Source organism: Prionailurus viverrinus, unplaced genomic scaffold (genome assembly GCF_022837055.1).
Source record: "Prionailurus viverrinus isolate Anna unplaced genomic scaffold, UM_Priviv_1.0 scaffold_143, whole genome shotgun sequence".
Classification (NCBI taxonomy): domain Eukaryota; kingdom Metazoa; phylum Chordata; class Mammalia; order Carnivora; family Felidae; genus Prionailurus; species Prionailurus viverrinus.
In genome coordinates this window covers 35536-46372 of record NW_025927533.1, presented here as the reverse complement: position 1 = coordinate 46372, position 10837 = coordinate 35536, and the positions used below count along the sequence as shown (strand labels likewise).

General features: G+C 41.0%; 1 pseudogene; it reads right to left on the bottom strand.

Annotated features, from left to right (window-relative positions):
* Positions 1–1538: 1538 nt before the first annotated feature.
* On the bottom strand, positions 1539–1691 carry LOC125158175 (uncharacterized; annotated as a pseudogene).
* Positions 1692–10837: the final 9146 nt, after the last annotated feature.

Here is a 10837-nt window from a genome sequence, read left to right as displayed (position 1 = left end):
TCCCCACTGAGAGCTGGCATTAGGTCTGAGACAAGAGGAACACACGCAAAGCCTCAGGAAATTGTGAGGGAAGTGTCGGAGATGCAAACCTTCAGGCAGGGTGGTGAAAGCAGGTTCAGGGTTGCGGTGACAGGAGTCCAGCAGGGGCATTTCCTGGTCAACCCTGAATTCCCCGCTAAGAGTGTGACTCAGGCTGAAGCCAAGGAAGCCACACAGCTAATCTACAACCTTTCGTCGCATTTAGTCTCACAGAGATACACACACTTAGGCACAGCCCAACATATGTATGTCCTAAGAAACTTGAGGAATCTTAACAGTGTTTCAGTCAGCAGCACCCTTGCATTGAAAAGCCTGTGAGGCCATCTCTACATCTTCTCAAAGACTCAACAAGACAGTAGATGAATATGCTGAACATGTCAACTCATACTGTTCAGATCATCTTACAAATAGTCAAGGTGGAGGTCACTGAGGGCACCAATGAGCTGGTGGTGACTTATAGAGTCCATGGACAGTGATAAAGGGGATCTGTGGGGGAGGGCATGCAGGGTGGACCTGGTAAAAGAGGAGGTCCTCTTGCAACCATAAGGACCTACAGAACAGAGGCGACAGGTATGTTGGTATGACAGACAGAAGTAGAACGCCCACAGGAGCTGAAACACAATGAAGCAGGTGTCAGCACCTGGCCCCTTGTTCATTCACGGGTTCTAGTAGAATGCAGCATCAGTGCCAGAAAACTCTACCCTCCCACGAGATCCCACTTACAACCTGAAGGTCTCACGAGGACCTCCTATGAGGTCCCACCTACAGCCTGAAGGTACCAGATGCACAAGGAGAAACTACTGTCTCCACACATCACTGCACATGGTTACAAATGCAGAAAGCCAAGGAATCCTATTCTTGAAGATTGATGGCAGTAATGCCAGTCTAATAAAGGAACGTATTCCAGAGAGGCAGGCATCTGTGTTCAGGACACCCCTCTTCCACCAGATCTGCAGACTTTTTACTTACACATTGAGAACAGACAAAACATGAGGGAATGAAAGAAAAGCCCAGCACCACACAGAGATTCAGGGCCACCCCAGGGTCAAAGCTCAAATTGCCATCCCATTCATGTCCTTACTCTGCTTCCCTCACTGACAAAGACATCTTCTGTGCAAGGGCACAGAGACCTTTGAGGAGATGGGGATTCCTGGAGTCCTGCAGGGGGCCTAGAAATGTGTTTTCTGAGAGAAACACGTTACCTGTGCACATTCATGGTCTTAAGAGTGTTTACCTTAATTCACAGGTAATTCAGCTTTTAAATACAATATGAATTGCAGAGCTATTTTGTCCCATTGTAAAAGGGAGGTAGAAATTCTACGTAAAAGAATGAACAGAAACATGTCTCAATTTCAGGTGTAAAACTCCCATAAGGCATCATGAGACAAAGTACCAGTTGCAACTGTTCCTGGGACACAATTGAACCTGCTCATATAAATACAACTGAAGAACTCTGTGAGTTACTGGCCCTGCAGGTAATCACTGATTCTCTCCCTTCACGACTGAAGTTCCACGTACATTTTCGATTACACATGCCGCTTCTGAAAATTCAGAGTATTTCCACCTAGGGGACAACTGGAGAAATTCTCGATGAGCAATAATCGCGCCTCGGATAAACCTCATTGGCTATGATACTGCCACTGCGCAAAGCTTGGGAGAACTTCTCTATTGCACATTGACCAACACAGAAGGACCAGTAATGAGTTCTGAAATTTAACTAAGAACCCTCAACACTGCACAAAGCACACAATATAATGTTGGAAAGTGTTGTTATCTTTTCCAGTCACGAGGCTCATAGCAGACATTCTGAACAAATTCATGGCCTACTCTGAAATAGGAAAAAAAATGAAAATAATCAGGATAATCCCATGCAAAGAAAGTGAGAAAGGTGTCCCATGCTCCAGAAGACTTGAGGGTGCAGTGCAGTGTCATTCTCCTCAAGTTATTTCCACAAACACAAAGTGATAGCCACGTGGTCCTCCACCTCCACACACTTGTGGCGTCCAGAGGCACTAGCTAACATGATGATCTTAAACTGGAGAAGTCTGGAGGCTTGTGAGGATGTAAATCAAACAGTAAAAATACCAGAGGGCATAGAAAACCAGACAAGGTCAGATAAATTTTCCAGAAAGCATTGCAACTGAAATAGGCAACAGAATTTACCTTGTCTTTCTCTGCATCCATGGTAGAGACACAACTGATATTCCCCATGGGAGTTGCACCATGTCCTAGGTCTCATAAAAGATGGAGGGGGATGGAAGTTGATTCTGACTTGCATAGACTGTGTGCAAGAAAAACAAACCATCCGCAACAGGTTTCATTATATTCAACTCTTTCACATTCTCATGTCCCGTACTAGGGGCAGAGGGTTTTTCAGGTGCCTCAGGTGACCCTTGAGGACAAGAGGGAGATCTGATCCTGTCCTTTGAGGAAGGTCTACATGGCCCTGGTTCAGGAGTTTTTATAACTAATCAAGCATCTGTGAACAGTTCAGGTCTCAACTAGCTAGAAATAAAGTTAGGGGTGTGTTTCATCCCTCAGAGAGCCCAGCACATGGTCTCTGTACAAGCTACATCCTAGGGAGTGCTATGTCTGTCAGCATGTATAAGGCCTCTTTCCTTCTCAGAGACATGTGTTGCCCAGCTCACTGGGTGGAAACGACTGCCCATTTCATTCATTTCCTGAGAAATTTGAAGCACATTACACTGTCCTCACTCAGGCTAACCTGAAAGCCCTGTGGTGCCATCACTGCATCCTCTCCAAACACTCAACAAGTAAAAAGACAAAACGTGTTTTATAAGTCAACTCATACTGTTTCAATCATCTTTCCAGATGGTGGAGGTGGAGGGTGAGGTCCCAGAGGCCACCAGGTTGGAGAAGTTGGTGGTGGCCCAAAGACCCTGGATGGTGATAAAGAGCAGCCCAACGGGGTATGACACGGAGGGCACTTCTGAGAAAGGAGGAACTGTTCTGGAAGCCATTTTGACATGCCGGACAGAAATTAAACTTTTGAGATGTGTTAGAGTAAAAGGTGAAAAATCCAACACCAACACTAACATACCTGAACCCCAGTGAAGCCGGAATGGCCACCTCTCTCCTTCCCTCCTCCACCTGGTTTCAACAGGGCAGCATTACTGCCAACAAAACTCCACCCTTCCCAACGGGTCCAACCTAAGAGCTTCTAGGCATTTGTGGAGACAAAGCAGTGCATTGCTGGCAGCAAGCATGGTACTAGCTGTGCCTGAAATGTAGGGAAGGAAGTGGCTACTCTTAAAGCATCAGGGGGATAATTACAGACTACTAAAGAAAGTCTGTTTCACACCACACAGGCTTCTATTCCCAGGACTACTCTCTATCCAGCCCTTCACCACTTCAACAGCTACGTCTTGGCATAATAAGAGCTGAAATGGTGAGGAAGAATTTTGTTTTCATATCATTCGTTTCATCTTTAATCCATTTCAAGTTATTTCTTGGAGTGATGTAACATAAGGTGCTAAGCTTTAATCTTATACATGTGACTATCCAATTTTCCCAGCTCCAGTTATTCAAGAGACTACTCTTCTCCACTGAGTATTCTTGACTCCCTTGTCAAATACTAGTTGACTGTGCATGCATGGCTTTAGTTTGGGCTCTCAATTTCCATTCCATTGCCTTGTGTGTGTGTGCCTATGCCAATGACATAAACTGATTTCTTTGTGTTAGAATTCAGCTTGAAATCAAGAAGTGTGATGCCACCTGTTTTGTTCTTTCTTGCATTGGCTACTTGGGGTCTTTTTGTGGTTCCAAATACATTTGAAGATATGTGTTTCTAATTGCATAAAACTTACATCCATTGGATGTTCTTTCCTGCTTTGTCAAAGATGAGTTGGCCATACGTTTTGTGGGTCTAGTTCTGGGGTTTCTATTCTATTCCATTGGTCTATGTGTCTGTTTTTGTGCCAGCTATACTGTTTTCAAGCCCAGCGATTAATTTTATGACTATTATTCTAAAATGCACTTTCTGTTATATTATTTACATTCTTTTTGGTCAGCTCCTTAGCTGTTGTTATTTCCTGGAGATTCTTCTGAGGGAATTCTTCCGCTTGGTCATTTTTGGATAGTCCCTGGTGTGGTGAGGACCTGCAGGGCACTTCTCCTGTGCTGTGGTGTATAACTGGAGTTGGTGGGCGGAGTCTCCTGTTTCTTTCATACAAATTGAATTTCTTCCATTTCTGCACACAGGTTTTACAGTTTTCTGTAGAGAGGTCTTTCACTTCCTTAGCTAAATTTGTTCCTATAAATTTTATTGGTTTTTGATGCTATTGTAAATGGATTGTTTCTTTCCCTCTTAGATAATTTGGTTAGTGTATAGGAATGCTACAGAATTTGATCTGTGACTTCTATTTTGGAACTTTATTGCATTTCTTGATTAGATAGGAACAGGTCTTTTACATTAAACTTTTTATTTCATTCCTTTACCTTATTTTAAAAAATCATGTTATTTGGAATAGCTGACACACTGTGTTACATTAGTTTCAGATGAACAACATAGTGATGGACAAGTGTATACATGCTGCTACGCTACACAGGTGTAGCTATCGTCTCTCACCATGCATCACCACTCCAGTACCATTCTCTATTTTCCCTATGCTATGTCTTCTACCTGTGATTTATTCATTCCATAAACAGAAGCCTGCATCAACCCAATCCCCTTCACATATCTAGGGCATCCTTGTCTTGTGCCTGATCTTAGAGGAAAATCTTTCAACATCTCACTATTGAGTATGATGTTAGCTGTGGGCTTCACATACATGGCCTTTCTTATGTTGAGATATGTTCCTTCTACACAGAATTCTAAAGAGATTTTTAGCACAAATGGATACCAAATTTTCTCAGAACTTTTTTTTTCTGTGTCTATTGACATCGTCACATGAGTTTTCTTTTTAATTTTTAAATGTATTTATTTATTTTAGGTTAAATTTATTTATGTATTTCTTTAGAATTTATTTGTTCAAGTGTTTAATTAAATTCCAGTTGGTTAACATACAGTGTAGTGTTAGTTTCAGGTATAGAATGTAGTCATCCATCACTTACATACAACACCAAGTGTTCCTCAACTACTAGCGCCCTCCTTAGCCCATCACCCATTAAACCCATCCCCCTGCCCTCCTCCCTTCTAGTAACCCTGCCTTTGCTATTTATACTTAAGATTCTGGTTTCTGGTTGATTTTTTTTCATTCAAGTATGTGAGGAGTCACATTTATTGATTTGCATTTCTGAAACATCCTTCCTTTACAGGGAAAAAAGCCCTTCATCACGGTCAATGATCCTTTTAAGGTGATGCTGAATTTGGTTTGCTTGTATATTATTGGGAATTATTCATCTATATTCATCACGGGGATACTGGCCTATAGTTTTCTGTTCAAGTAGTATCCTTTTCTGGCTTCCTACCAGGGTATTCCAGTCTCATGAAATGAGTTTGGAGGTGTTTATCCCTTTTTAATCAGTGAGAGGACTGCTGTTAGTTTCTTCTACAACGGTTGTTCAAATTCACCAGTGAATGCACCTGTTCCTGGGCTTTTCTTCCCTGAGAGAATTTCCATTACTAACTCAATTTACTTGCATTGGTTATCTTCTTGTATTGATGCAGTCTTCCTTTAATGGGTCTGTGCAAACCTTCTATATCTTCCTAATACAGTCTTGGTAGGTTGTGTGTTTCTAAGAACCTATCCATTTCTTCTAGGTAAGTGGTTTGCTGGCATCTAATTTGCACATAGTCGCCTCTTTGTTTCCTTTATATTTCTTTGGTATCAGGTGTAATGTCTTCTCTTTTATTTATAGTTATTTTGAATTGGGTCGTCTCTCTGTCTTAGCATAGTCTATGTATAGTCTTGACAATTTTGTTTCACTCTTTCGAAAACCCACTGTTGGTCTTCTTCCTATTTTCTATTGATTTCATGGTCTCTATTTCATTGGTTTCCACTCTCATATGTATTCCTTTCTCCGTTTTGAGAACATTGGACGTAGATTGTTGTCTTTTTCTAGTTCTTTGAAATTAAAGGTAGGTTGTTCATTTGAGTCCCGAATGTATCCTCCACGCATGCAAATCCAGTGACTCATCAGAGAAGCTTCAATAGGTCTTTCCTGTCCTATTTCTCATTCTGAGAATTCTGACAAATGGAACCAGAAAATTTATTTGAAGACACAATAGATGAAAACTTCCTTCAATCGGGGAAGGAAACAGATTCAGAAGCAGGAGGCACAAAGAACCCCCAAAATATTCAGCAGAAGCAGATCTACACCAAGTCATGTAGTAATTAAAACCCAAAATGTCATGATCAAGAAAAATTTTAACAGCAGGAAAAGAAAAGATGACAGTTACCTACAAGAAAAAACCCCATAAGTTTATCACTGGATGTTTTTCAGAAGAAAGTTTGAAACCGTAAGTGAGCAGCAGGTATGGTAAAGTTGCTGAATGGAAAACATCTGCAGCCAAAGAGAGTCTATCCACAACACTATCATTCAGATGGAAGGACAGATCAAGAGGTTGCCAAATAAATACTAAGCGAGTTCACAAGCCACAAACCACCCCCGCAAGAAATGTTAAAGGAGACTCTTTAAGTGGAAAAGAAACACCTAAAGTGACAGTATTAAAGTGCGAAACGCAAAAGCAATAAAAATGAATATATCTGTAAAACATCAGCCAAGGTATCCACGATATGAAAGGTTTTGAAATATGACACTACATATCTACAACACGGGGAGGAGAGGAGTAAAGAACTGGTTCAAGCTTCAACAACTATCAACTTAATATAGACTTCTATATGCAGAAGTGGTTAGGTACAAACCTAATAATAACCACAAATCAAACACCACTAATACATATGCAGAGTATAAAGACAAGCAATTTCAACTGCACTACTAAATAAACCCAGCAAACCATAGAAAAGAGAAAGAGAAGAAAGGATCAGACAGATTCAGAAACAACCAACATCAAGTAATAAAAGGACAACTGTATGTCTATCAATTACTTTGAACGGAAACAGAATACATGCTCAAATCAAAGGCACTGGGTGACAGATAGGGGCACCTGGATGGCTCCATCGCTTGAGATTTCGACTCTTGATTTGGGCTCAGGCTATGATCCCAGGATCCTGGGATTGAGTCCCAACTGAGCTCTGCACTGAGCTTGAGATTTGCTTAAGATACATCCTCACTCTCATTCTCTCTCGCTCTCCTTCTATCTTCCCCCATTCCCCCACCCTGCCATCCCATGCCTGTGCACTCTCTCTTCATAATAAAAGGCACTGGGTGATAGAATGAATGAAATATAGGACCCATCTATCTTCTACCTACAAGAGGCTAACTATAGAACTAAAGTATCAAAAGAAAACTGCAGTAGCCATACCTATATCAGAAAAAAATAGATTTAAAAAGAAAACTGTAACAAGAGACAATGAAGGACACTATAATAATAAAAGGTACAATCCAAAAAAAGATAGAACAATTGTAAACATATACGCACTCAACCTGAGAGCATCCAAGTACACAAAACAGTCAAAACCTAAAGTATTGATAGTCATACAATCATAGTAGGGCACTTTAACACTCCAATGATACCCATGGAGAGATCATTCCATCAGAAAATCAACAAGGAAGTAGTGACTTTGAATGATAGAGTAGACCAGATGGACTTAACCGATATATTTAGGACATTCCATCCTAAAACAGCACCATACTCATTCTTTTCACATGCACATGGAAAATTCCCCACACTCAATAAAATATTAGGTCATAAAACAAGCCAAAACAAAATCAAACCAATCGACGTCATACCATGTGTCTTTTCAGACCACAATGCTATGAAAGTAGAAGTCTCCAACAAGAAAAAAAAAATCTGCAAAAGGCACAAAAACATGGAAGTTAAACAGCATGCTCCTAAACAATCAATGGGTCAACCAAGAAATCAAAGATGAAATCGAAATAACATGGAAACAAATGAAAATGAAAACACAACAATCCAAACTTCTGTAAAGCAAGAAAACTAGTTCTAACAGGGAAGCTTATAGCAATACAGGTCTGCCTCAGGAAAAAACAAAAAACAAAATACCCTGAAGTAAACTCCATAACCTTATAACTATAAAAGCCAGACAAAGGACAACAAACAAAACCCCCAAACAGCAGCATGAAGAAAATAATTAAAAGCAGAGGAGAAATAAGTGATATAGAAGGTAAAACTACAGTAGAACAAGGTAAGTGAAATTAGGAGCTGCTTCAATGAAAAGAACATTGAAATTGATAAGCCCTAGCCAGACTAATCAGAAAACAGAAATGACACCTATAAATAACAATGACAGAGAACAACCAACACCACAGAAATACAAACAATTGTAAGAGAATATTATGAGAAACTATATGCCAACAAGCTGGACAAACCAGATTATATGGATCAATTCCTAGAAACATGGAACTTACCAAAACTGAAGCAGAATGAAATCAAAAATTTGAACAGATGGTTTACTAGCAAGAAGACAGATTCAGTAATCAAATGTCACCTAAGAGACAACAGTCCAGGACCGGACGTCTTCACAAGCACATTCTATCAAACATCTGAAGAAAAGTTGATGTCTATACTTGTCAAACTATTCCAGAAAATAGAACAGGAAAGAAAATATCCAAATTAATTCAGCATTACCCTGATACCAAAACCAGATAAAGACACCACGAAAAAACAAAACTATGGGTCCGTATCGTTCAAGCACACAGATGCAAATGTCCTCAACCAAGATTTGGCAAACAGAATCTAACAACGTACTCAAAAAAAAAGTCCACCAGAATAAAATGGGTGGTGAATGTAAAACTGAGGCAGGTCTACGAATCTCTGAATGAGAAAATGGGCCAAAAAAGAAACATAAAAAAAAGTGGAAATGTATCAGACAGGGGATCTAAGCATCAATTTTCATAGAGATACACTATGCTCAGGCTTTTTCTTCTAAACTTGGCTCACAATGCTTGCTTAGTACAATCTTTCCCACACTGAGAAGGGGCATTGGTAAGTTCTTTGACCAGCAGCAGTCTCAGAGGGATGGCGTGAATCAGCTTTTAGTAAAAACTGCAATCAATTTAAAAGTATTTCAGTTTTTCACGAGTTCATGAGAAATTAAAAAACATGCCAAATCTCACCTGAAAAAGACATAAGGTAACTAGTATGTTTTTAAGATATTATTGATGAGATTCCTTCCAACGAAGACAAGAAAGGATAACTGTAACAAATTCTGACGCAGGAATAATATTGAATATTCAAATAACGGGAGGTTCCTGACACAAAGTACCTGTCAGGTTTTCAGTTGTTTTCAGCGACTACAACATTGTTGGGGGACAGATACCCACTGAAAATTATAAAAGCATGTATGATGTGGAGGGCACATTGTGTTTTTACCTCTGGCTCTGCTTCCAGCAGGACTTGGAAGAGTGGGTCCCAGCTGATTCTTCTAGAAGGTCCTGAGAGTCAACATTTGGTGTCTTTACTTCCAAAGTGAAAGCGACTCCTGTTCCTCCGTATTTGTGACAGGATTTCTCCCCCAAAACAATTTTGAATCTGGAACAACAACAACAAAAAAAAAACCCAGCCTCTCTGACGTGGCATCGTGGGACCCCCTGAATCCACACATCCTTGACTGAAATACATCTTGTTCACATACCGGCAGGGGAAATGAGGAAAAAACCACGGACAGCCCTGAGAATGCAAGGGACTGTGCTGCTCACTGACCATCCAGCGCTTCCTGGAAGCTGCCCAGCACCCATCCCCAGTACTCAGCCCCACCACTGAGGAGACTGCAAGTGGCTGGGAAGCCTCCAGTCTCCCCCAGGCCTGGGGGCGGAGCCTGATGGATACCCAGCTCTGGCTCTTTGCCCACACTCTGAGGCACTGGGTCCTCAGGAGCAAGGAAGCCTTTCCAGCTCTGAGGCACCCTGGATCAGAAAAGCCTAATGGGCGCCTTCTCTGGCTATCCCTGAGCCTGCAGAGGACCGGCCCCTCCATGGGCGTGCTGTGTGCGCGCCCTCTGCTGGCCGCCGTGGGAATTCCTGCAATGTTCAAAGCCATGGCCGCTCAGCTGGAGATACTGAGGGTGTAGCTGGTCCAGTTAAGCCTGTCCTCCAGATTGGGAAGGGTCTTAGTGACAGGGCCTGAGACACAAAGAAATGTTTTCCTTCTCCTTTTTACTGAATAAGGAATGAAACCGAATTTATTGATACAATGATGTAATTTGTAATGCTTTAAGCAGCATTCCCAGAAAGACAGACTGCAAATTGACACATGCTGAATGAACGACAGGCAGTGGTATTTACCATGAAAATACATGGGTTGAATAAAAAATTGACACCCTTGAGAAAGAGATACAGGCTTCCAGCTATGAAATGAATATGTCATTGGGATACAATGTACAGGTTATAGAATATAGTCAACCCTGTAAGAAAATATTGCATGCTTTCACATCATAGCTACGCTTGTCTAGGTATATGGAGAGCATATTGTATACACACGGAATCACGGTGATATACGCCTGAAACTAATACAACGTGGTGTGTCTACTATATGTCAATAAAATTTGACAATACTTTAACTTTCTCCTTCACCATTAAAATTTATTTCTAATTGAGAACACATGAAATTCCTTTTACACCATATCCTCTAATGTCACCATCTTGATGTTGAGAGCTTATTTTTCACGGTGTCAATGTGTTTGATGACACAAATGTGACAAGGTCAGAATGCATACCTAGAGGGAGCTACACATCTGTGATGAATTTCCTGCCT